General features: G+C 43.7%; 1 protein-coding gene and 1 long non-coding RNA gene across 2 annotated transcripts in view; one reads left to right on the top strand and one right to left on the bottom strand.

The window, feature by feature from the left end:
* Positions 1–24216, top strand: part of LOC137226762 (uncharacterized) — a 254006-nt gene that overhangs the window by 83218 nt on the left and 146572 nt on the right.
* LOC137226764 (uncharacterized) overlaps positions 547–24216 on the bottom strand; it is a 92074-nt gene continuing 68404 nt past the window's right edge. Inside the window, exons 3-5 of the long non-coding RNA XR_010944511.1 lie at positions 20452–23124; positions 19203–19347; positions 547–1881 (exon numbers count right to left, since the gene is read on the bottom strand). This is a non-coding gene — a long non-coding RNA (uncharacterized lncRNA). The remainder of the gene's footprint in view (positions 1882–19202; positions 19348–20451; positions 23125–24216) is intronic.

Below are 24216 nucleotides of genomic sequence, written 5' to 3'. Positions count from 1 at the left end.
GAATTAAGTCCAGTTTTCGCTTTTGTGTGTGTGTGTGTGTTTCAAGTGTTCTGCATCCTATTTGCTTAATCCAAGATCATAGAGATTTTCTTATATTTATTTCTAAGAGTTTTATGGTTTAGGTCCAACACTTAGATGTATGATCTACTTTGAGTTAACTTTGTATGTGGTATAAGGTAGGGGTTTTGTGTATATTTTGCATTTGGCCTATGGTTATAGTTCCAGTACCATTTATTTAAAGGCTACTACTCTTCATATTGAATTACAGGATTTGGTTTTTATATAGTCTTTTCAACTATTTTTAATCTAAGGCACTATAAAAATGTGGTACTTCATGTAAATGTTAGTAAATGACCTTTTGTTCTTTCTCTTTTACTGGGATACTTGCAATGGCATGAACTTAGCATCACTTGTGTTTTACGGAGCTGTCCAAGCTGATGAATGGGAGAGTTTTTATGTAGAGTAGACTCTATTTGTTGGGGTCCAAGCAGCAACTATTCTCCTGGCAGTGATGGTTCATGACCATTACAATAGTTATTTGTGCAGTACCCACGACATGTGGACTGTGTGTGTATATGGGAAGGAGACTCCTGTTCAATGAGCACATACTATCTTCCAGGTACCTAATTTAATCCTCATAACAGCAGCCTGAGATGAGAATCTCATTTTGCAGATGACAAATAGGAGACTCAGAGAGAATGATTAACTGACCTACAGCAAATACAAACCTGAGCTTGGATATGAACGCTTTTTCTTTCTGTTGCACTGCCTCTACCCTACTGGCAATCTTCACATTTTTTACCGTATTAATTGTATTAGCCGGGGTTCTCCAGAGAAACAGAGCCGATAGGCTATATGAAGATACACATAGGAGGAGATTTATCATAGGAATTGGCTCATGTGGTTATGGAGGCTTGAGAAGTCCCACAGACTGCTGCCTGCAGTTGGAGAACCAGTAAGGCCGGTGGTTTAATTCAACCCGAGTGCAAATCTTCAAGAATTAGGAGGCTGAGAGTGTAAATCCCAGTCTGGGTCCAAATACCCAAGAACCAGGAGCACAGATAACCGAGGGCAGGAGGTGGATGTCTCAGCTCAAGCAGAGAGAGTGAATCAGCCCTTCCTGTACCTTTTTGTTCTGTGCAGGCCCTCAACAAGTCGGAATCTCCCTGTCCAGACTGGTGAGGACAGTCTTCTTTCCTCAGCCTACCTATTCAAACGCTAATCTCTTCCAGAGCCACCCTCACAGACGCACCCAGAAATAACGTTTCACCAGCTATCTGGGCACCCCTTAGCCCTGTCAAGTGGACACATCAAATTGACCACCATACTAATGATATTTTAGAACGAAGTATCACTTGCCAAAGGAGGGCCCATTTGGCAAACAAAGAAAACCCAGGCCTCGTGGTAGAAGGGCTCAGGTGCGGGTCTCGGAGACTGTGAAGAGGGTCTGCATCTAGGATTGTCCACAGCCAACAGAGTCCTCACCTCCTGTGTGTCCACACTGCAGATGCCCACGCCAGGGCCTGTCTGCTGGTTCAGTGGAATTTGAGTCTGTGTGGGAATAGGGACAGCCGTCTTCCAGGGCGGCGTGTAAAATGCCTGGCATGTAGTAGGTGCTAAATTATTGTTACTCTGTTGGTCCTGATCACCAGGCTAGAGAAGGAGAGGGGAATATACTGTCGACTCTGAACAACGCAGGTGTTAGGCGCGCCGACCCTCCAGGCAGTTGAAGAGTGACTCTGACTTCACAATTGGCCATCCATCCGAGGTTCCGTGTCCACGGAGTCAACCAACTTCAGTACGCATTTGGTGGAAAAGAATCCACATGTAAGTGGACCTATGCAGTTCAAACTCATGTTGTTCAAGGGTCAGCTGTAGTTCCTGTGGGATTTAAGTGAAAGGAGGAATGTAAGGCACCCACAGTAAACCCCATAAATGCCTGTTCCCATCCCCTAATGCCACCAGGAGACAAAAATCCCTGTGGCAGTATACTTCCCGTCTGTCCTTGAGAATGGCTTTGTTTTTTAACCAACAGCACACTCAGTAAAACATGTGTGCCCCTTGCCTCCCGTGAAACAAAGGACCAGCAGTGTTTGGATAAGTGAACTGCAGCAGCTTAGGTGGGCTGGCTGCAGTTTGGGAGCGCAGGGCCTCCTGACACCCAAGGGCTTGCTTTCCCGCGTGGGCGTGCAGGGATGGAAGGAGACGGTCTGTACAGAGCAGCATGAAGATCACTGAGCCTGGAGGCAGGAGATGAAGATTGGAGCTCCGGCCGCCCTGGCAACGCGCTAACTTTTCCCCAGCTTCAGTTGTGTTAGTTTTAAAACAAGAGGGAAGGACCCAATGTCACTGAATGTCTACTATTTGCTGCACGTTTTACACCTACTATTTCATGTGACGCCCAAACGTACATACGTGGCCAGACGTGTTTTCCTTCTTCCATACAGAAAAGGAAACTGAGGTTCAGGCAAGTCAGATGCCTTCCTCGTCTGACTACAGAGTCTTTTCATTTTTTTTGAAACACCATGCGGCTACTAATTCAAACTAGAGGGTAGTAATAATACACAGGATAATTGTGAAGATCAAGTGAGATCATGAATGCACAGGTTGCAAACTGTCAGGTACAACAGACCTGTTTTAGCTGTGTTTGTTTTTTTAGGTTTAAGAAACTAAATGAAACACTCTATCAACTGTATGGTGAATGTGCCAGGAGAAATATACAAGTCCAGGCAGAATAGAGGATTTTGCACATCCTGAGATTAATATTTAAATATCCAAATAGGAAAAAAATGCATTTTCTTTTATTTCTAGGGTAGTTGTTTCATTCTATGCACACTTTTACCCTGTGTCATGGACGTAAAAATGTTATTATTATGCCCCCAGGTTAGAGCTGTAGCTGGGCCAGGAACATGGGTAGATTTCCTGAATATTGCCCTGGGTTGAAGGTAAGATGTAGGTGTAGCCAAGCCCTGGGAAGCAGGGCTGATGGGGCCAGAGCACATCCAAGCACAGGGCGCTGTCCTGCGCGTTTACACACACTATTTCAGTCTTTACCGGACGCCTGGTAGGGGGCCATCCACAGGTATGGGCCAGGATGAAGGAAGTTAAATAATTTCCCGGGTCAGGGAGCCAACAGGGGAGGTGTGTGTGAACACTGTATTTGTCTGCACATCCCTAGATCCCTAGTGCTGAGCTCAGAGCCCAGCGTGGGGTAGAGACTCAACTCTAGATGGTGAATGAATAAATCGGAAAAGGAAGGAAGGAAGCATAACTGTGGATCTGGGTCTGGGAGAGCTCCACGAAGTGGCAGTACTGATGAGGCTGATGGGTCGACGGTGGGAGAGGCGGCTGGATTCTCAGGCACTATGGGGCGCTGAGGGGACAGACCCTTCAAGGCCAGTACGCACCCCAGAGAGGAGGGTGGCAGGTGTGAGAGACAGGAGAATGACAGGCAGATGAGAAGCCGCAGGCTGAATCTGCTCCTCTCTCTGGACTAAACCAGAGTCAAGAGTCAGGGAGCGTTCTGCAGCTCACACAATCCACTCCTGTTGGAGCCAAGCAGAGGCAACAGGACTGATGGACGCGGTGTTTGCTTGCAGCGTGCCATGGCCTTCGTGGTGTGACGGTGCCCCAGGGCAGTCTCCCCCCACTCTCAACATATGCGTGTAGGAATACTCACAGTTTCTCTGAATTCACAGAATCCTCTACACAGCTTCCTTGCTTACATGTAGCCCCCTCCAGCTCAGAGCCAGCAAGGATAGAATCCTCTACACAGCTTCCTTGCTTACATGTAGCCCCCTCCAGCTCAGAGCCAGCAAGGCAGTGTCAGAACTTTGCCACATTTGGAATCTCTCTGACCTCTACCCCAAGTCACTGCCTTCCTCTTCTGCTTTTTTTTTTTTTTTTTTTTGCAGTACACAGGCCTCTCACTGTCTTGGCTTCTCCCATTGTGCAGCACAGGCTCCGGACGCGCAGGCTCAGTGGCCATGGCTCACGGGCCCAGCCGCTCCGCGGCATGTGGGATCTTCCCGGACCGGGACACGAACCCATGTCTCCTGCATTGGCAGGCGGACTCTCAACCACTGTGCCACCAGGGAAGCCCCCTCTTCTGCTTTTAAGCATATGATTACTTTGAGCCTGTCCAGATAATCTCTGTACCTAATGTCAACTGATTAGTAATCTTAATTATGTCTGCAAAATCCTTTGTGTCCTGTAACATGACATATTCATGAGCATAATCCTGGGTCCAGAATTCTGCCTAACACACTGCTCTTGCCTTCAGCTCTAACGGGGGACTCAGAATGGGGGACTCAACAGGCAGTGTGATGCAGTCCAGGGAATGCTACAAGAAGAGTAACACACAGTGCTGTGCAGCACTCAGGAGGTCTCTCTAAGGGAAGCAGGGGCAGCTTCCTGGAGGAAGACTATCTGAGTTGAGCCTGGTGCGATAAGTGGAATTTAACAAGGGGGGAAAGGTCCCAGGCAGAAAGAATAGCATGTGTGTCTGCGGTGCAGGAGTTCATTACTCCTGACCTGTAGAATTCACTTCAGGGAGCCAGAGAGACAAGAGGCCTTGGAAAGACCGATGCGAGCCCACAAAGGTTCTTAGCAGGGAGCTGGAATGCTCAGGTCTTCATTTAGAAAGATTGTCTGCTGGCACTATGGGAACGGAGAAGCACACCAATCAGGAGGCTCCTGGCACACCAATCAGGAGGCTGTTCTGGTAACTCAAGTAAGTTGATGATGGCTTGAAAAGTGGAAATGCCAGTTGGAGGGAGAGAAGTGAATGTGAGACGGCTAAGGATTGAGTGTGAGAGGGTAATGAGTTATGAGTGAGTCCCAGGCTCCTGGCTATATGACTAAATGCAGAATGGTACCATTCACTGAGACTGGAGGAGGAACAGGGTGATGGGAGACACGGGTTCCGTTGTAGAGATGTCTAATAATTTGAGATGGCTGTGAGACACCGACTGGCAATTCCTGTACACAGACCTAGGATAGTGATCACAGTTCGGGAGTCATCAGTGAATGACTGAGATCACCTTCCAGAACCAAAGTGTGGGAAGACCAGAGGACCTGAAAAACAACTTTTAGGTGGTGGGAGGGAGGAAGAACAGCCAGCAAAGGGGGGAGAAACAGCAGGGGTGGAAGAAAGAAATCCAGGTGGTGTGGTGGCTCAGAGTCAAAGGAAAAGAGTGTCAAGAGAGAAGTTGTAGTCAAGTACTTTTGAGAGGTCAGGTGAGATGAAGACCAAAAAATGTCCACTGGATTTAGCACCAGTGAGGTCACTGGTGGCCTGTTAAGAGTAATTCCTGTGGATGGTGGGTGGGGTCAGGTTGCAGTGCGTTAAAGACTAACATGCAAGGTAAGCGTCACAGCTGGACGGAATCACGGTCAAGAAAGCTGGGAAGGGGCTTCCCTGGTGGCGCAGTGGTTGAGAGTCCGCCTGCCGATGCAGAGGACATGGGTTCGTGCCCCGGTCCGGGAGGATCCCACACGCCGCGGAGCGGCTGGGCCCATGAGCCGTGGCCGCTGAGCCTGCGCGTCCGGAGCCTGTGCTCCACGGCGGGAGAGGCCACAGCAGTGAGAGGCCCGCGTACCGCAAAAAAAAAAAAAAAAAAAGAAAGAAAGCTGGGAAGAGGGGTTTATTTTATTTTATTTTCTCTTTGCACATGGCACTTTATTTTATTTTTCTTGGGTTTTATTTTAAATGAAAGAACAAAGATTATGTTGAAGTGCTATTGGGAAGAAGCCAGTGGAAAGGTGAACATACAGAGAAGACAGGATAAGCAGTGGAGTTAGGAGGGCCTGGGTGGGCAGGAGACGATGTGATCTGGACCACAGACAGGAAGAAGGGAACAGGACTAAATTTGTACCAGGAAGGAGAAGGGGGTGGGTGAAGCTTCAGGAAAACGTAAAGGATTGGAGACAAGAGTTTGAAGGTATTCCTGAGTGACCAGTTTCTAGTCCCTGTGAAGGAGAAGGTGAGTGTGTCGCCTGGAAAAGATGAGGAGAAGTAGTAGAGCAGGAGAACTGGGCAAAGAGAAGGTCTACGAGCCTGTGGAGGACGGAGGGGAGAGTGCTTGTTGGGGAAACAGAGAATCACAGAGCAGCTGTGAGCGCCCAGGCCTGTGGATCCCCAACGTTCCTGTTCTTCCCACCATATGAAAAAACTTTTTAATGCAATAGAAACAGATTTTCAAGGAAGTTTCAATATAGACCACATAGGCAATATATTTCCCCCTTGCTGCATATTTAAATTAGAGTAAGGGCTGGGGTGAGGGATAGATGATATCTTCCTCCCTCATCCCAGCAGACCTTGCTAGGTGAGCATGGCACTCATTTCTTCTAGAGGCCTTACGTCCTTCTCCTCAATATATTTCTGGCAGCCATTACCAGTCAATGAGAGTTGAAATGTGATATGAAATAAAATTTGCTCTCCTTAAGCCACTGAGTATCTGGTAGGTGCATTTATTTATTAACCAAACAAGGATTTCCTAGGCATTAGATCATTTTAAGCAATAATATATATTTTATTTGAAATTTGAAAAAGTATAATAATCAGTCCCTTCATGAAGATTTCTTTTTAGTACCTTCTATTTGCCAGTCACAATGTATTCAGGATTAAAACAATGAACTAGAAATAGACCCTTTTAACAAAGAGTTTATGGGGACAGAATATATATAATAAATGAAATAACCATTAAAGGTCATTAGCAATGTAACCAAAAACAGATGCCCTACAATGATATATAATTTAGGCTATAAAGTGGTATAATTTTTATGTATGTTCAAAGGATGAGGAGATCAGGTGAGTCTCCCGGTATTTATATAAACTGGTCTGGGCTTTGTAAAGGTAGAATTTTAAAAGAAAATTCATAAAAAATGGTGAATTTTATAGATACCAAAACCAAGCATAGTCTCCCAGTAGGAGGATCAGACATTGCTGAAGGGTCACTCATTCTGATTTAGTTCAATTGTTTCTTCCACATCTTTGGTGATATTCTGGAATCCTGCCATTCACAGGGTGGGGAGATGGCTCATAGCATTACTAACTCACCACATTAAAAGCCATGAATCAGTGCTTGGCCAAAGTGTGAAAAAATTCATAAGCATCGATTATTTCTCCATTTATATGTCTTCTCTAGTGTCCTTATTTCCTCTTTGTTCTTGAAAGATATTTTCTCTGGATGTAGAATTCTCAGTTGACAGGTTGTTTTCTTTCAGTGCTTGAAAAATACCCACTTCCTTCTCACCTCCATAGTTTTAGATGAGAAATCCACTGTCATTCAATTTGTGTGGCCAGCTGTAAAAAGTGTCATTTGTCTGTGGCTATTTGCGGGATGTTTTTCTTTGTCTTTAGTTTCTATAAGTTCAATTATGCTGTGACTTGGCATGGAATTCTTTCTGTTTATCCTACTTAAAGTTTTCTCTGCTTCCCAAATCTGTAGGTTTATGTCTTTTTCCAGATTTGAGAAATCATCAGCTATTATTTCTTAGAATAATTTTTCAGTCCCATGCTCTGTCTCCTCTCCATGTGAGACTCTGATGATACCCTTTTACTAGGATCCCACAGCTCCCCAAGACTGTTAATACTCTTGCAACCTAATTTCTCTCTATTGCTCAGATTGGGAAAATTCTGTTGATCTGTCCTCAAGTTTATTGATTCTACACTGTGTCATCTCCACTCTATACTGAGCCTATCCAGCAGATTTTTCCTTTCTGTTATTGTGTTTTTCAGTTCAGTAATTTCCACTTTGGTTCCTTTTTATTAAAAAAAATTTTTTTTTTCTATTGCCGAGGTTTTCTATTTTACATTAGCGTCAAGAAAATTCATAATTGCTTATTGAAGCATTTTTATGATGACTGCTTTAAAATCCTTGTCAAATAACTCTGACATCTGATTCATCTTGGTGTTGGTATCTGTTGATTGCCTTTTCTCATTCTTGTAGTGATTTTCTCATTCTTGGTATGACCAGCGATATGCAGTTGTATCCAGGACATTTTAGGTATTACAAGATTCTGGATCTGATTTAGTCTTCTTTTTGTGGCAGGCATTCCCCAGTTGAAATGTTCTGTTAGGGCAGGGTGGATGTATATGTCAGCTTCCCACTGGGCCTTGACAACAGCACCCCTGTGAAAACAGAGCACTGACTGACATTGCCTCCTTGCCTGGAAGGGAAGGGGAAGCAGAGGGCTGACTCATACTGCTTTGTTGCTGCAGGGAGGGGTGGAAGCTCGTCTCCCAGCTGGGCCATGATGACACTAAGGGAGAGATGCAGGGAGGGGCAAGCAGAGTGCCCCTGAGCTGGCCTTTCAGCACCCCTTCCACCTCACTGATGCTGGGGCAGGGTGGAGGCTTGGCTGTGGGTGGGAGGGAGGTGGTGGTGAACCATGGTGGTGATTACCTCTTCCTCACACTGCTTTGCTAGGTCTGATTGCTGCTGGCCTGGGGTCGAAGCTCAGCTCCATGCTGTACCCTGCTGGCACTCCACTGGCAGAGCAATCAGAGCTCTACCTGCTCCCACTGAGCAGGAAGTCTGCTTCCCACTGGGGCCACTGACACTGCCCACAAGGGGGATGCCCCAGGTGAGGGTATCTGCTTCCTGGGCACCCGGCCTGTTGAAACCCTGAGGTGGGGGGACGTGGTTTTGGTTGCTGTTTGGCAGTAGCAGAGCAGGTATTGCCAAAAAGGTGTCCTGATGTGAGGCTGCCCTTTCCCTGGACCTTTGACTGGGAGGAACAGGCTTTTCTTAGGGCCTATTGTTGGTTCAGGGCTGGAGGATCTCTGATATGTGGGAAGAAGTAAGGAAACCAATGGATTCACATCCTTCCTCAAGTGCAGAGGCCTTCTTCTTCCTACTTTCCAGAGACTTCCTGTGCTTGTTTGTTGTGTCTACAGTTTTTTGGTTGTAAGAGAGGGGATGTGGGAGGAATGGGTCTGCTCTGTCTTGGACAGAACCAGAAGTCCTTTAATGTCTTTCAGTAAAATTTTAAATTGAAATTGAGGGACTTCCCTGGTGGTCCAGCAGTTAACACTCCACTCTCCCAGTGCAGGGGGCCCCTGTTCCATCCCTGGTCAGGGAACTAAAGCCGCATGCCACAACTAAAAAAAAAAAAAAAAAAGATCCCACGTGCTGCAACTAAAAAAAAAGATCCCACGTGCCACAACAAAGATCCCATGTGCTACAACTAAGACCCAGTGCCACCAGATAAATAAATAAATATTTAAATTGAAATTTCACATTTAAAGTTTAAAACTTTTTTCCATGAAGATCTTCAACATATTTTTACATATATTCTTAGGTACTGAGGTATGCTTTTTATTGCTTTTATTAAAAAGTATCTTTTAAAATTGCACTTTCTACCCATTCTTTGATAGATTGTAGAAATATAGTAGATATTATTAATGCTTATAAGTTTGCCTAAAGATTCTTTTGGAATTTCTATCAGAACGTACGTAAATGACAATAAGTTCATTTCTTCCTTTGCAAGTCTTATGTATTTTATTGCATCTTTCTGTCTTTTGTGCAGGATAGGATCTTTAGTACAGTGTTGAAAGTGTCATAGCAACCATCCTTGTCTTGTTTCTAATTTGAAAGGGTGTTTTCAGAGGTTAATTGAGTGTGATATTTTCTGTAGGCTTTTTCGAATACCCTCCGTCAGATCTTTCAAAGTTTCTTTCTCTTTCTATTTTGATATGAGGACTGGATGGTGAATATTTTCATATACTTTTTCTGAATCTATTGAGATGACCATGTGTTTTCTTTCTCCTTTAATCTATTTTTGTGGTAAACTTAATCTATTTATGTGGGAATAATTTCAACAACTGGTCATGAAATGCTATTTTTTTTACATCATTAGACTCATTTTGCTAACATTTTGTTTAGAAATTTTGCATCTATATTTGTGGGTGAGATTAATGTGTCTTGTGCTGCCCCTGTTGAGTTTTTGTGTCAGAATTATACCATCTTCATTCAAGGAGCTGAGAAACAATTCCACTTTTTCACTTCTTTGGTGAGACTGGAATCGTGTTCCTTGAATGTTTGGTAGGATATTCCTTTTTTTTTTTAATTTTTAAAGTCTTTTTTCTCTCTTTCATTTTGGATAGCTTCTATCATTACATATTCAATTTCACTAATCTCTTCTTTAAGAATGTCTAATCCGCCATTAATCTCATCCAGTGTACTTTTAAAAAATATTTATTTATTTAGTCTGCCCCGGGTCCTAGTTGCAGCACGTGAGATCTTCGTTGCAGCATGCGGACTCTTAGTTGCGGCATGCATGTGGGATCTAGCTCCCCAACCAAGGATCAAACCCGGGCACCCTGCATTGGGAGCCTGGAGTTTTACCCACTGGACCACCAGGGAAGCCCCAGTACATTCCTTTAAAACTATCTGTGTGTGATACTTTCTTTATAAGACTTTTTTCCTTTTTTGAAAAGAATTTAACATGTTACTGAGTGCGTTCTAGTTCTCAGGAACTGTACTAGATTCTTATACAAGAGCTTGTTAGATCTGCACATCAGCCCTGTAAGTAATCACCCCTGTCATTGGAGATCAAGAAAGTGAGGTTAAAAGTGTATGCCATTTCTCACGGTCCCTCAGCCAGAAAGTAATGGACCAGGAATTTGAATCAAATTCCAGATGTCCAAAAAATGTTATTCATTCTTTACACACATTGCCAGACAGAATTTGTAAAAGACAAAGACAACTTGCAGTGTCATCATATCCTCACAGCCTGGGCTCAGGGTCTGTGAAAGTACTGCTACATGCTAGTAGATAGAGCCATCTCTATTTGCACATCTTTAGTTGATGGTAAAGCTGTGCATTTCGCAACATATTCTTTATTTATTTTTGTTTTGAGTGTTCATTAATTATGCTTTTTAATGTAATTTAAGTGTAAGTTTATAGAATTTAAGTGTGTAGATTCAGGGCTTCCCTGGTGGTGCAGTGGTTGAGAGTCCGCCTGCCGATGCAGGGGACACAGGTTCGTGCCCCGGTCCAGGAAGATCCCACATGCCGCGGAGCGGCTGGGCCCGTGAGCCACGGCCGCTGGGCCTGCGCGTCCGGAGCCTGTGCTCCGCAACGGGAGAGGCCACAACAGTGAGAGGCCCGTGTACAGCAAAACAAAAAAAACAAAACAAAATGTGTGGATTCACATGCAGTTGTAATAAATAATAAGAGAGATCCCACAGAAACTGCACAGTTTCCCTCAATAATCATATCATTTTTTAAACACCTTTGTTGGAGTATAATTGCTTTACAATGGTGTGTTAGTTTCTGCTTTATAACAAAGTGAATCAGCTATACATATACATATATCCCCATATCTCCTCCCTCTTACGTCTCCCTCCCACCCTCCCTATCCCACCCCTCTAGGTGGTCACAAAGCACCGAGCTGATCTCCCTGTGCTATGTGGCTGCTTCCCAGTAGCTATCTATTTTACATTTGGTAGTGTATATGTGTCAATGCTACTCTCTCACTTCATCCCAGCTTACCCTTACCCCTCCCTGTGTCCTCAAGTCCATTCTCCACATCTGCGTCTTTATTACTGTCCTGCCCTTAGCTTCATCAGAACCATATTTTTTTTAGATTCCATATATATGTGTTAGCATACGGTATTTGTTTTTCTCTTTCTGACTTACTTCACTCTGTATGACAGATTCTTCGTCCATCCACCTCACTACAAATAACTCAATTTCGTTTCTTTTTATGGTTGAGGTGTCCAGCACTGGATTTTTCAGGCAGTTGGGTGGAGCTGGGTGTTACTGCCGAGATGAGGACCTCTGGGAGAGCCCACACCAATTAATATTCCCTGGGGCCTGAAGTTCTCTATTAGTCCAGTGGCTTGGACTCGTTGCTCCCACCACAGGATCTCAGGCCCAACCCCTGGCCTGGGAACCAAGACCCCACATGCCACGCAGCATGGCAAAAAAAAACAAAAGAAAGCAACAAACAGAAAAGAGCAGAACCATAACAAAGAATAAAATGTGAAGTAAAATTGGAAAAATCTTAAACTATATTAGAAAACATAACAATAAAAATGAAACAACGGCAAAACAAAACAGAACCACAACAGCAAACATAGTAATAATAATATGAATATAAATAAATAAAAACACAATTGAATAAAAGATAAGAATAAAAAAATTTTTAAACCTTAAAAAATTCCCTGTGCCTCCTCTATCAGTGTCCTTGTCCCCACAGTGAGCCACAGCCAACCCCCACCTCCCCAAGACCTCTAGGTAGGTCTCTGGACCTGCCGTGTCAGCCCCACTTCTGCGTGTGCTCCTCTTACCAGCATCTGTTCCTGAAGCTGGCCCGGAGCACATATGCCCACGCAGGCCAGCTGGGGCGCAGGCCTCCATAGGCGTGCCCACAGACGCCAGCACAGCTGAAAGAGGCCTTGGAGGGGGAGCTGCATTCGTTCTGCCTGGACCTGCACGGCCAGAGGTGGCTTTGATGGGGGGCGGTGCTCAGGCCCACCAAAACCCGCTTGGCCCACGGAGGCCTTGTGGGTGGCAGTACTCAGGTCTGCCAGGACCCATGCGGCTGGAAGAGTCCACGGCAGGGGCAGGACTCAGGCCCAGGCCTCGCATGGCCAGAAGAGGCTTTGGCAGTGGCGGGGTTCAGGTGGGACCCATGTGGCCGGAGGGGGATCAGGGGGGCCTCAGGCCTGGTACCTGTGTGGCCAGAAGAGGCCTTGGTGGTGGGGCTCAGGCCTGGGAACCACGCAGCCTGTGGGAGCCCCAGGGTGGGGTTCAGGCCGGGGACTCCAGCAGGATTGCCAGGGCCCAAGTGGGCAGGGGTGACACTGGCCTCATTCCCCTCCCATCCCCCAGTCCCCCAAAGGTCCCTGTCCGTGCCTGCTGATCCCCTCGCCGTGAGTGGGCCCCTCTGAGCGTAGGAACCTCTCCTCTCCCCCAGCCCCCACTCAAGGGCGCTGGTCCCGTCCCACCTCCACTTTTCTTCCATCTCTCCTTCCCTCCCATGTCCTACCTGGTCACACAAGGATTACTCCCATCCCCTTGGGTGTCCGAGGTCCCCCATAAGCACCTAGCAGGTGCCCTACTTGTCAGGAGACATGAACTCCACACCCTCCTATGCCACCATCTTCAGGAAGAGCCTCATGTTAAGAGACTCTTGATCCTATTTAAATCTCTTTTAGCAACAATTTGCCCTATTTAGTTTTTTTTTAATTAATTAATTTATTTATTTGGCTGTGTTGGGTCTTCGTTGCTCTGCACAGGCTTTCTCTAGTTGCGGCGAGCGGGGGCTACTCTTTGTTGTGGTGCACGGGCTTCTCATTGCGGTGGCTTCTCTTGTTGCAGAACACAGACTCTAGGCAACAGGCTTCAGTAGTTGTGGCACGTGAGCTCAGTAGTTGTGGCTTGTGGGCTCTAGAGCACAGGCTCAGCAGTTGTGGCACAAGGGCTTAGTTGCTACATGGCATATGGGATCTTCCTGGACCAGGGCTTGAACCCGTGTCCCCTGCATTGGCAGGTGGGTTCTTAACCACTGCACCACTAGGGAAGCCCCCTGCCCTGTTCAGATTTAGTATGTAGGTCTGGCCTATTTTACTGGCTGCAGTTCCAATGACAGTTTAGTTTTCTGAGCTTTCACAAGGCTATTCTGATTTGCTTCATTCTTCTGCTTGAGCTCTCCCTTGATCCCTATTAGTGCTGTCTGCAGGGTCCAGAAATGGCTTCCCTGGGCTTCCTGGCATTGTTAGGTGAGTGTGGGAATCCCAACCCATAGAACAGAGAGCACTTCCCCTGGCTGTTCTCCAGCTACCCAGTGACAGTGGGCTTCTCGCTCTATCTCTGCCATTGCCATTGGTAGAAAGAAGTGCCTACCTGGGACATCTTCTGCCCCTGGGAAGGGCTGAAGCCATGGGGTCTGGGAGGTTCTCTGCTGTTGGGTGGGGGATTGGGAGATACCAGAGCTGTGTTGCTTTCTGGTGCTGGGTAGAGGACCAGAAGACACAAGGACTGTTGACACCACCTGCGCAGGCAGAGGGTACACCTGCTCCTGGCAGTTGTGTCAGGGGGTGGTTTGGCTTGCCCAGGTTCTGCTGTTGACAGATTGGCCTGTTCTTGCTGATAGCTGAGGGATGGAGAGGTCATGGCTTGGCGTACCCAGGATCTTTTGTGGCTACTGTTGTAGGCAAGTCAGGACACTGCTGCCACTGGGGATAGATTTTCCTGCTAAGACCCTGCTGGGCTTTCCCTCTGGAACTTTGGACAGAGAGTGTCCTGTGTTTTCTTAGATTCTGGATTTTTCTATTTGGCATCCATTAATTATAGGACCAAACTAATGGCCAAAGTTTTATACACCTTCCCTAAGATCCAGAGCCCATGCTCTGGACCACCTCCTTATCCACTCTCACATACTAAGCCAATTCTCCCTGCCCTAAATCACCTCAGGGCCAACCACTATCCCAGAGCCTGCTGTAATTATTCAAACTTGCCAGTCCTAAGCTGTTTATTTTGTCCTGTCTTTCTCTCAGAAACCTCAATAAAGGCTCTAGCCTAGGCTTTCCCCTTGCTCCTTCTGCCTCCTGACCAACACTGGTGCTTCCCCATGTGGCCCTCTGTGGCATGGTGTGCCTCTTTCTCTTGGAAGCTGTACATAATCTAAATCTTCTTTCAATGGCATTAGCCTCTCTGTGCCGTCACTCAGTCACCTCCATAAACACACAAATGAAGCAGAGCAAACTTTTCTCCTTCTCTTCCTTCATCCTTCTCTCCTCCCCATCTCCCTCCCTCCCTTCTTTCCTTCCTTTCTTTCTGCCTGTTGATGGTTCCAGGTTCCCAGCCCAGAATATTTGGGAGATAAAAAGAAAACTCAGGAACAAACTCTAGACCTTATTTAAACCTTGTGACTTAGCAGACCTCCTTTGGCCCTACTCTGGCAGGGGATGGAGAGATCCACCTCATTACTGCCAGGCGGGGTTGGGAGTCCTGGTTCCCCACTGATGAGATCAAAGCTGTCACCTGAAGAGAAACAAGCACTATACACTCTTGAGGTGACACCTATAGCTATGAATATTGGAAATCAATCAGTATGCAAATATCGATTGAGATTATTCTGCATATCAGGACTTGCAACTAAGCACTGTGGGGAAGGTAGAAGGCCCTTTCTACTGGAGCTGAAGGTCTGTTTGAATTATTAACAACAGAATTACCTATAATTCATATTACATAAAAGGAATCAAATTTTTTCCAAATATTTTAAAATTATAAAATGGTAATGTAACCAACTTGATGTGACAGTTTTGAAGAAGAAATAATTTTGACTGTAACAAAAATGTTGTTTCTCTGGTATATTTCATTTCAGGGTTTTTTTGTTTGTTAGTTTGTATTTTTTTAATGGTTTATAATCATATAATACATAAAATTCTAGCCTGCATTATTATATATTTCCTCTACTATTCAATAACCTTTATTAATTAAATTTTTATGGCTGTGTAATTTTCCATTAAGTGCATATTGTTTAATTTGATTAGCCATGTTCCTATTGTTGAAAACAAATTATTTCCCTTTTAAAATTTTCCAAATAGCACTTCCACGAACATGTCGCATTGCAGAATCTTTCCTTAAGGTAGAATCTCTCAAGTGAGATTTCTCAGTCAAAGTATGACCCTTTTGATCGCTTCTTACACATAATTTTAGTGTTCATTGTAGATATTCCCTGACGCAACTCTTACTGGTGCTGTAATAGTGATTTTCTATTTTCACCATTCCTTCCACTTTTATTAATTGGAATTTTTCTGCAAGGAAGAGCTTGCTCTTCTCCCCTGATTTTTATTTATTCAGTCACTTATTCACATCAATATGGGCTTATGGGTAATTATTCTATCCTTTGGGTTATAATTCAATAATATGGTTATTTATTTTGTTACTCAGATTGTTCCAAATTGGGGAGAATTGGCTTCTTAATAATAGCAATATTACTTAATATTAAGTCATTACATTAAGTAATATTAAATCTTGAAATCCATAAACACCATATTCTCTTTATTTATTTAGGTCTTTTTTGATTTCTTTCACCAGTGCTGATTAAAAAGCCATGCTGATGAAATACCAGTATATAGATCCTGAATATATTTCATTAGATTTATAGCTAGGGATATAATTTTTGGCTACTATTGTAAATGCAGTTTTTTAATTTCAAATTCTAATTGCTCACCCCTAGTGTATAGAAATGCAATTTATTTTGTTTCTTGATCTTATATCTTACCACCTTGCTAAACTCACCTATTAATTCTAGGAGTTTTCTTTTTTAGTTTCTTTGGGATTTTCTATATAGAAAATTACACATAGACTGTTCAGTTTCTTCCATTTTAATCTGCATTCCTTTTATTTCTTTTTATTGTCTTATTACACTGGCTAAGATTTCAACATTCAATGTTGACTAGGTGTGGTGAGAGAAAGCATCCTGCCTTGCTGAGGTCTTAGGGAGAAAGCACTCAGGTTTTAACACTAAGTACGTTTTTTGTAGTTAACCTTTATCAGGTTAAGAACGTTCTCTCCTATTCCTGGTTTGCACTCTTCATTCCTTTGTGTAGATCCAGGTTTCAGTCTGCTATCATATTCCATCTGCCTGAAGAACTTTTACCATTGCTTATACAGCGTGTCTGCTGGAAATTAATTCCCTTCGTTTCAGTTAGTCTGAGAAAGTCTTATTCATATTTGAAAGATTCTTTTGCTGAATATATTTTTTCTTTCAGCCGCTTAAAGATGTCACTCCATTGTCTCCTGGCTTGCATGGTTTCTGATAAAATTTTTGCTTTAATGCTTATCTTTTTTTTTCTCTGTGTAGTGTTTCTTTTTACTTTAGCTGTTTTCAAGATTTTCTTTTTGACTTTTGTTTTCAACAGTTTGTGTATGATATGCCTAAGTATGAACTTTTTTTCTTTTGTGTTTATCCTTTTTGAACTGTATGGATCTGTGGTTTTAATATCTATGGCTAATATGGGGAAATTATTGGACTTACTGCTTCAAGTATTTCTTCTGCCCTATTCTCTCTCTCTTCTCCTTCTAAGATTCCAATTATGCCTATGTTAGATCACTTGATACTGGCCTTGAATACTGGCCTTTCCCCTCTCCCTGCAGATGCCTGTCTTTCTGCATATTTTGGGACCAGTAGTTTGCTCTGCAACCTCAGCTCTGTGATGGCTCCACAATAGTTATGAATGTGAGACTAATTTGGCTTTTTCATTATAAGGGTAGAGTGATGCTCCTTTGTACTCACTTTCATATCAGGGCAGAAGGTGCAGTCAGAATGCAGTTTTTAAAATACTAATCTACTCGTGTGCCTTCCTTTACAAATGAGGATGCTTAGGTGCAGAAAGAGGACATAAGCCACCTAAAGTCACCCAGGATGTCAGTGGCAATAGTTTGTCACAACTGCAAATTCTCATCACAAGGAGAGTCACTGATTTTTTTTAACCCCTCAAAGTTGTGATTAAATGCCCTCTTCCCACTGGGGAGGGAATCTGGGCTACTTTCTCACAACTTGGGTTACTCAGTGGTGCAAGAGTTTGGGGGCCCACCTGTCCTTGAGACACCAGAGCATAATAGAGAAGAAAACTGAATGACTATGGAAATTTTCTGACTGGCCTCACAGCAGCCAGGGTGACTTTAAAGACATTCCGCATCATGGTACTCCCTGTTTAAAACTCTTTATTGGTTTCCTCTTTGAACTCAGAACAAAATCCAACTCCTCAACCCACCTACGAGACCCACAGTACCGGCCTTTGCCTCTTTTTCCCCTCACCATGAGGTCACAGTGGCCCACTCTCTTGGTTCCCTCGAGCCGAGGTGTCTGGACCTCAGAGTCTTCACACAAGCCTGTCCCCCAGTCTGGAATGTTCTCTTCCCCACCCATTCCCAGGGCTGGCCCTGCTCAGCTTAATCATTAAGCATGACTCTGCTTAATCACCCCTGCAGAGCCCTTCCCTAACCTCTTGGGCTTTCTCACTTCCCAGCCCACCTCTCAACTTGTAGTTACACATGCGTGTGTCCTTGTTTGGTGTTTGTGTGTGTCATGGGGGCAGTGACGACGTCTGCTTGGTTCCCTGGGCACCTCCAGCCTTTGATATTATTAAATGACACTGATGAGTACAACGCAATGTGTTAAATGATAAGAAAGAGGTGTGGTAGCAAAGACTTGACTTAGAAAAAATGGAGAGCCCTGAGGACCAGTGTTTGCGACTTGGCCCCGTGGTGGCCTTACTCACTCATCAACTCCCCATTTCACACTTCTCCCCCTGGTGCCCATGAAACGTCATCGCTCACATCACAGCTCAGATGTACACCCTTTGAGACCCTCCTCGCCCTGAAATTACTCATTTTCCTATGTGTGGACAGTTCTTGTTTGTACCATTGCACCCTTGCTAGTTGTGTAGTGCTTGTTCCCTTGTTAGTTCACAGCTGCTCTGATAGGAGGGCCTTTGTTTTGTGTGTCTTTTATTGATGCAGTTTCTGGCCCGTAGTAGTTCCTAGTAAACGGCAACTTCTTAAGCAACCCTGAATCCAGAATTTGGCAAATGCATCCGTGCTCTCCCAGAAAAATCAGACAAAGCAGCAGATAACTACAGGACCTTTGAAAATAGTTTCTGGTGTATGTGGAAATCCAGGCTGAGAGTACAGAATTGGGGCTACTTAAGGGGAAAGGCCACTTGGGATTCTAGAAATATTCTTAAATAAACATAATAGTAATACTCCCAGGATCATATTGTAACTCACATTGACTGCCTGAAAGGACTTCCAGGTAGAAGTCCTGTCACCTTGTCTAACAAATGGGTGAGAAGTATGTACTTTAGGTGCAATGAGGTAGAGACTGCCTGAGTCCTTGGACAGTGTAGGGAATAACACATCCTCCTTGGACCCTTGTCAGTGTGAATAATTGACCTGGAAACCCGCATCTTTCAAAGAGTGAAAGATAAACCTGATTAGCTCAGGTTCAAATGTCAGACTTTTGTGAGGAGTGAGGTTTGCTAAGTGAGCGAATGTGACTGTGGGTAATACGGAAACTTGCTCCGAAACTAAGGCAAGAAAAAAACTTCTGGGTACCTCTGACCTCCTCAACTTTCCTCTGGTTCTGCTTTAGCCTCTCCCCACCCCACACCGTGTAACTGTCACTGCCCTATGTTTCTTTATTCACCTGACAAACATTTACTGGAAAAATCTTACCATTCGTGTGCCATGCCCTGAGCTATGCCCTGGAGGGATCACGGTGCCTCCTGAACCACCAGAAGACGACCTTGAGGACAGTCACCCCTCTCGCCAGAGGCTTCAAAGGAACTGCAGTTTAATTCCAATTATTTGAGTGAGTTTCCTAAAGAAAACAAAAAATCAAACAAACAAAACCCACAAAAACAGCAACAAAAACTTCTCAAGTAGAATAATAAAATATTTCATTTCTGTATTAAAATATTCTCACACAAATTGGAAAACTCAAAACAAGAAGATACTGTATCTGTTGGCACAGTTCTAGTGCACACAATAATTGGAAGACGTGCATGTAAATCTGAATGTACCTTTGAATATCACATTTGGGAAAATGTCCTGTGGATATAAAATGCTTATATGCTCACAGCCACAGAGTTATAATAATCATCGTTGCAGTGGTGATTCTGTATAGGTCTAGATTTCTCCAATATTTTCTTTGTGTTTACTCTGTACCAAGCCTCTGCTAGATACTATGGGGGATAACAAGACATATGATAGCAAGATATATAATTTCTGTCCCCAAGGTATTTGTGAGCAAGCTGGTGTGAACAGAACTGACAGAATGGGGTGTTTAGTCTCCATGGTTAACATGAGGTGGTCAATATATCTTACAGTTTAGGAGAATATTTAGAATTTTCAGAGGGCTCTGATATCCTTACTTCATCTTCCCCAAAATCTAGTAAGATAAGCACACTTGGTGTTGTGGAGCCATTGACAGAAATGTAGACTAAGGCAAGAGAGAAAAACAGACCTCTGCCCCTAGAGAAGCCCAGGTCCTTTTTCTAGAAGGCGTCATGGTTATGTGTTACACGGGCCTCCTGTTCATGCCACGCTGCTACACACTCGCACTGTCAGACAATCACTTGGGCCACAGTCAAGGTGTCAGTAGGGCCATGCTCCTTCCTGGAGACTCTAGGGGGGGAATTTTCATTTCTTTTTTTGTTGTGATAACATTTGAGATCTAATCTCTTAGGGGAGAATCCATTTACTTGCTTTTTCCAGCTTCTGGAAGCTGCCCACATTGCTTGGTTTGTAGCCCCTCCTTGGGTCACTCTGATTTCTGCTTCCCTCATCACATCTCCTTTCCTGACTCTCCTGCCTCGGTGTTTCTCTTATAAGGATTCTTGTGATTACATTGGGCCCACCCAGATAATCCAGGATAATCTCCTCAAGATTTTTAACATAATCATATCTGCAAAGTCCCTCTTACCCTAGGCATTCATAGCCTCCAGAAGAGATTAGAACATGGACATCCTTCAGTGAAAAGGGGCATTATTCTGTCTACCACAGTCTAGAAGAAATGACAGGAAAAAGTTAGTGACTTTAGGTTGCAAAGTTTTTAAAATTAGACACACACAAAAAACATGATCTGAAAAAAAGAAATCCATGCATTGGGTTTCATCACAATTAAAACCTTTTGCTTTTAAAAAACATTGTTAATAAAAAGGCAAGCTGCAGGTTGGACGAAGCTATTTGCAAAACATATATCCAACAAAAGACTTGTATCTAGGATATATAAAGAATTCTTACAACTCAATAAGAACACAACCCAGTATTTTTTAGTGGGCAAAAAACCTGAACTGACACTTCACAGAGAAGATGTACAGATAGAAAAAAGCATACAAAAAGATGCTCAACATCATATGTCATTAGGGAAATGCAAATTAAGACCACAATGTGATACTGCTTCACACATACTAGGATGGCTAAAATTAACAAAACTGACGATAGCAGAGGTGGGTAAGGGAGTGGAACATCTGGACTGTCATATATTGCTGGGGGTGGTGTAAAAGGGGATGGAGAACAGTTTGCAGTTTCTTAAGAAATTAAACATATACCCCTACCATATGGCCCAGTCATTCCAGTCCTCAGTATTGACTCAAGAGAAATGAAGCACATGTCTGTACAGAATTGTACAGCATTATTTGAAAAGCCAAAAACTGGGAACAACTCAAATGTCCCTCAGCAGGTGAGTGGACACTACTTAGCAATAAAACCAGTTATTGACACATGCAACATAGATGAATCTCAAAATAATTGTGCTGAGTGAAAAAAGCCGGACAAAAAATACATACTGTATGATTCCATTTATATGGAATTCTAGAAAATACAAATTAATCTATAGTAGCAGAAAGCAGATAAAGATCGCCTCGGGATGGAGGGGAGATGAGAGGGAGGGATTATAAAGAAGCATGAGGGAACTTTTGGAAGCAAGACAAATGTTCACTATCTTGCTCGTGGTCATGGTTTCACAGATGTATGACGGTTTCACACAAACTTTAACTGTACACTTGAAATATGTGCAGTTACTTATGTCAATTATACCTCAATAAGGTTGTAGAAAAGATAGTGAAAGGGAGGGAAGGAAGGAAGGGACAGAAGGAGGAGAGAAGAAAGAAAGGAAGGCAGTGTCAACTTAGAAAAATGCATAACGTCAGAGCTGTGAGCTAAGTTTCATTTGGGGCAAAATGAGGACTATAGCCCGGGAGCAGTTTCTCAGAGCTCTACATTCCTTTAAACATATGCTCTTAAACAAACCACGGTTGAGTTCACATTAAAAAAAAAAAAAGGAAATTCCCAGGGGAAAAAAAGGGGGGGTGGAGCTAAAAACAATGAACTACAGTGATAGATAGAAACCCAAATAAATGCTCGCTGGTTAAACTCTCTGGTTAAGTAATTGAAATGTTGGATCTTGAAAACCCAGCTATATGTTAGTTATGAAAAACACACCTAAGGAACATAGAAAGACTGGAAAAAAAAGAATGGAAAAATATATACTAAGCAAATACTAATCCAAAGAAAGTTGATGTAGGTTTATTAGAGAAGACAGCCTTGAAAGTAGAAACTTTTATTAGGGATAAAGACAGTTACTAAGAAATAATAAAAAGAGCCAGAACTTGTTTATGCACCTACTAACATAACACTGAAACGTGTCAACTGAAAGATGACAGAATTAAAAGAGGAAATTGACAAACGCAGCACTACAGGGAGTGATTTCAACGTACTTAATAGCAAATGAAAAACTAGTCAAATTATGAGGATTTGACAAGGATTTAACACTGAACAAGCTTGATGAGCTATTATTAAATCCTGAATGAACAAGCAGCGAATACACGATCTTTTCAAACACCCATGGAACACTTATGAAACAGCGTTACAGAACCAGGTCCGTTTTGCCGTCTGCCAGCAAGCCAAAACGCTGACGGGAGGTTTGCAGCAGAAGACTGGGGTTTTTTTTGTTGTTTTTTGGGGGGGGTTTTTTGCGGTACGCTGGCCTCTCATTGTTCCATTGTATAGATAGGCCACACTTTGCTTATCTGTTCCTCAGTTGATGAGTGTTTAGGTTGTTTCCACAAGAATACCTTTTTTTTTTTTTTTTTTTTTTTTTTTTTTTTTTTTGCTGTACGCGGGCCTCTCACTGCTGTGGCCTCTCCTGTTGCGGAGCACAGGCTCCGGACGCGCAGGCTCAGCGGCCATGGCTCACGGGCCCAGCCGCTCCGCGGCATGTGGGATCTTCCCGGACCGGGGCACGAACCCGTGTCCCCTGCACCGGCAGGCGGACTCTCAACCACTGCGCCACCAGGAAAGCCCTAAGAGACTGTTTATTCGTTTATTTTGTCAGGCAGCCAAGCGTGAAGATTGCAGACCAAATCTCAAATCCGCCTCCCGAAAGCTGGCCTCGGGGTATTTAGGGGCTAAAGAATACAGCGTGGGGAAAGGTGATTGGGAAAAGGTGTGATAATCGCAGCTCTGTGCAGCCATAACTAAGCTGCCCGCCTCTGCAGATTCAAAAGGTCACTGAGCGGACACTGGAGCAGGTCCCGTTGAAGGGTCGGGGTCCCATGCAGTCTTAACCAGCTCAGCTTCAACTAGACAGCTGACTCTGCAAAACAACCAGGCAAACATCTTACTGTTTAGGCTTATTGCCACTGGGAGGAAATGCAAGTCTGTTGTAGAAACAATTAAAATGACTTTGATTAATGAAGGCAGATTACAAGTGACACGGATTTAACTAATGATTACCCGTGGTTTCAACAGGAGCTTGTACTGTGCCATAAAGCCAGTTTCAACTAATCTCAAAGAATCATACAGACCACACTCTCTGATTACAATGTAATTCAATAGAAATCAGAAACAAAAAGATAACCAAAACCTACTTCTAAATAAATTATGGGTCAGAGAGCAAATCATAATGGAAGTTAGAAAAACAATAGAACTGCAAGATAATGCAAATACCACCTATTAAAACTAATGGCTTGCAACTGAATTTGTATTTAGAAGGGATATGTCTTGTCATCAAATACTAATGTTTTTTAAAGACGGAGATGAGGAAGTGTGGAGATAAAATGTAAATTGTATTACTGAGGAGTTTGAAAAGGGAAGACGATGGGGTGCTCTGGGGGATGGGGGCAGGAATTCTGATGGAGAGAGGTTTGTTGCCCCGTGACTGAAGGTGAGGGAAGAAGTGAAAGTCAGGAGGGTTGGGGGCAGGGTGCTGGAGCCCATTTGGCCCATTTGTCCACACCATTCTCAACTCCCTAATGTATTGTCTGGAACGACTTCATCCCTCTGTGCAAACACCCGCTGCGTGCAGCTCTCTGTTTCTTACAGGAGAAAGTCCAAACACCTTGCCCTAGTGTCTGAAGCCTCACAAAATTATAGAGATAAGACAATTAGGAAGTGCCAGGCCTGTGACAAAATAAAGAGAGCTTTTCTGCTTAAAAACATTCAAATCTGACCCACCCCTAACCCCCAGAAATAACTCTGAGCTTCAGCAAAAAGAACACTTTCAACCCCCAGACCATCCCTGAGGGATAACCGTGAAATTATATGGATTTGTGCTGAGAAATTACGTATTTGAGAATTACTCCTGAAACAGCTCAGGGGGCAAAAAAAAACTTTCTTCATAAGATTTAGAATCTAATATTCAACCAAATCAAATGTTTTTTAAAAAAGGTACTCTTCATATTCAGCA

Source organism: Pseudorca crassidens, chromosome 6 (assembly GCF_039906515.1).
Source record: "Pseudorca crassidens isolate mPseCra1 chromosome 6, mPseCra1.hap1, whole genome shotgun sequence".
Classification (NCBI taxonomy): Eukaryota; Metazoa; Chordata; class Mammalia; order Artiodactyla; family Delphinidae; genus Pseudorca; species Pseudorca crassidens.
This window is presented reverse-complemented; position numbering and strand designations above follow the sequence as displayed.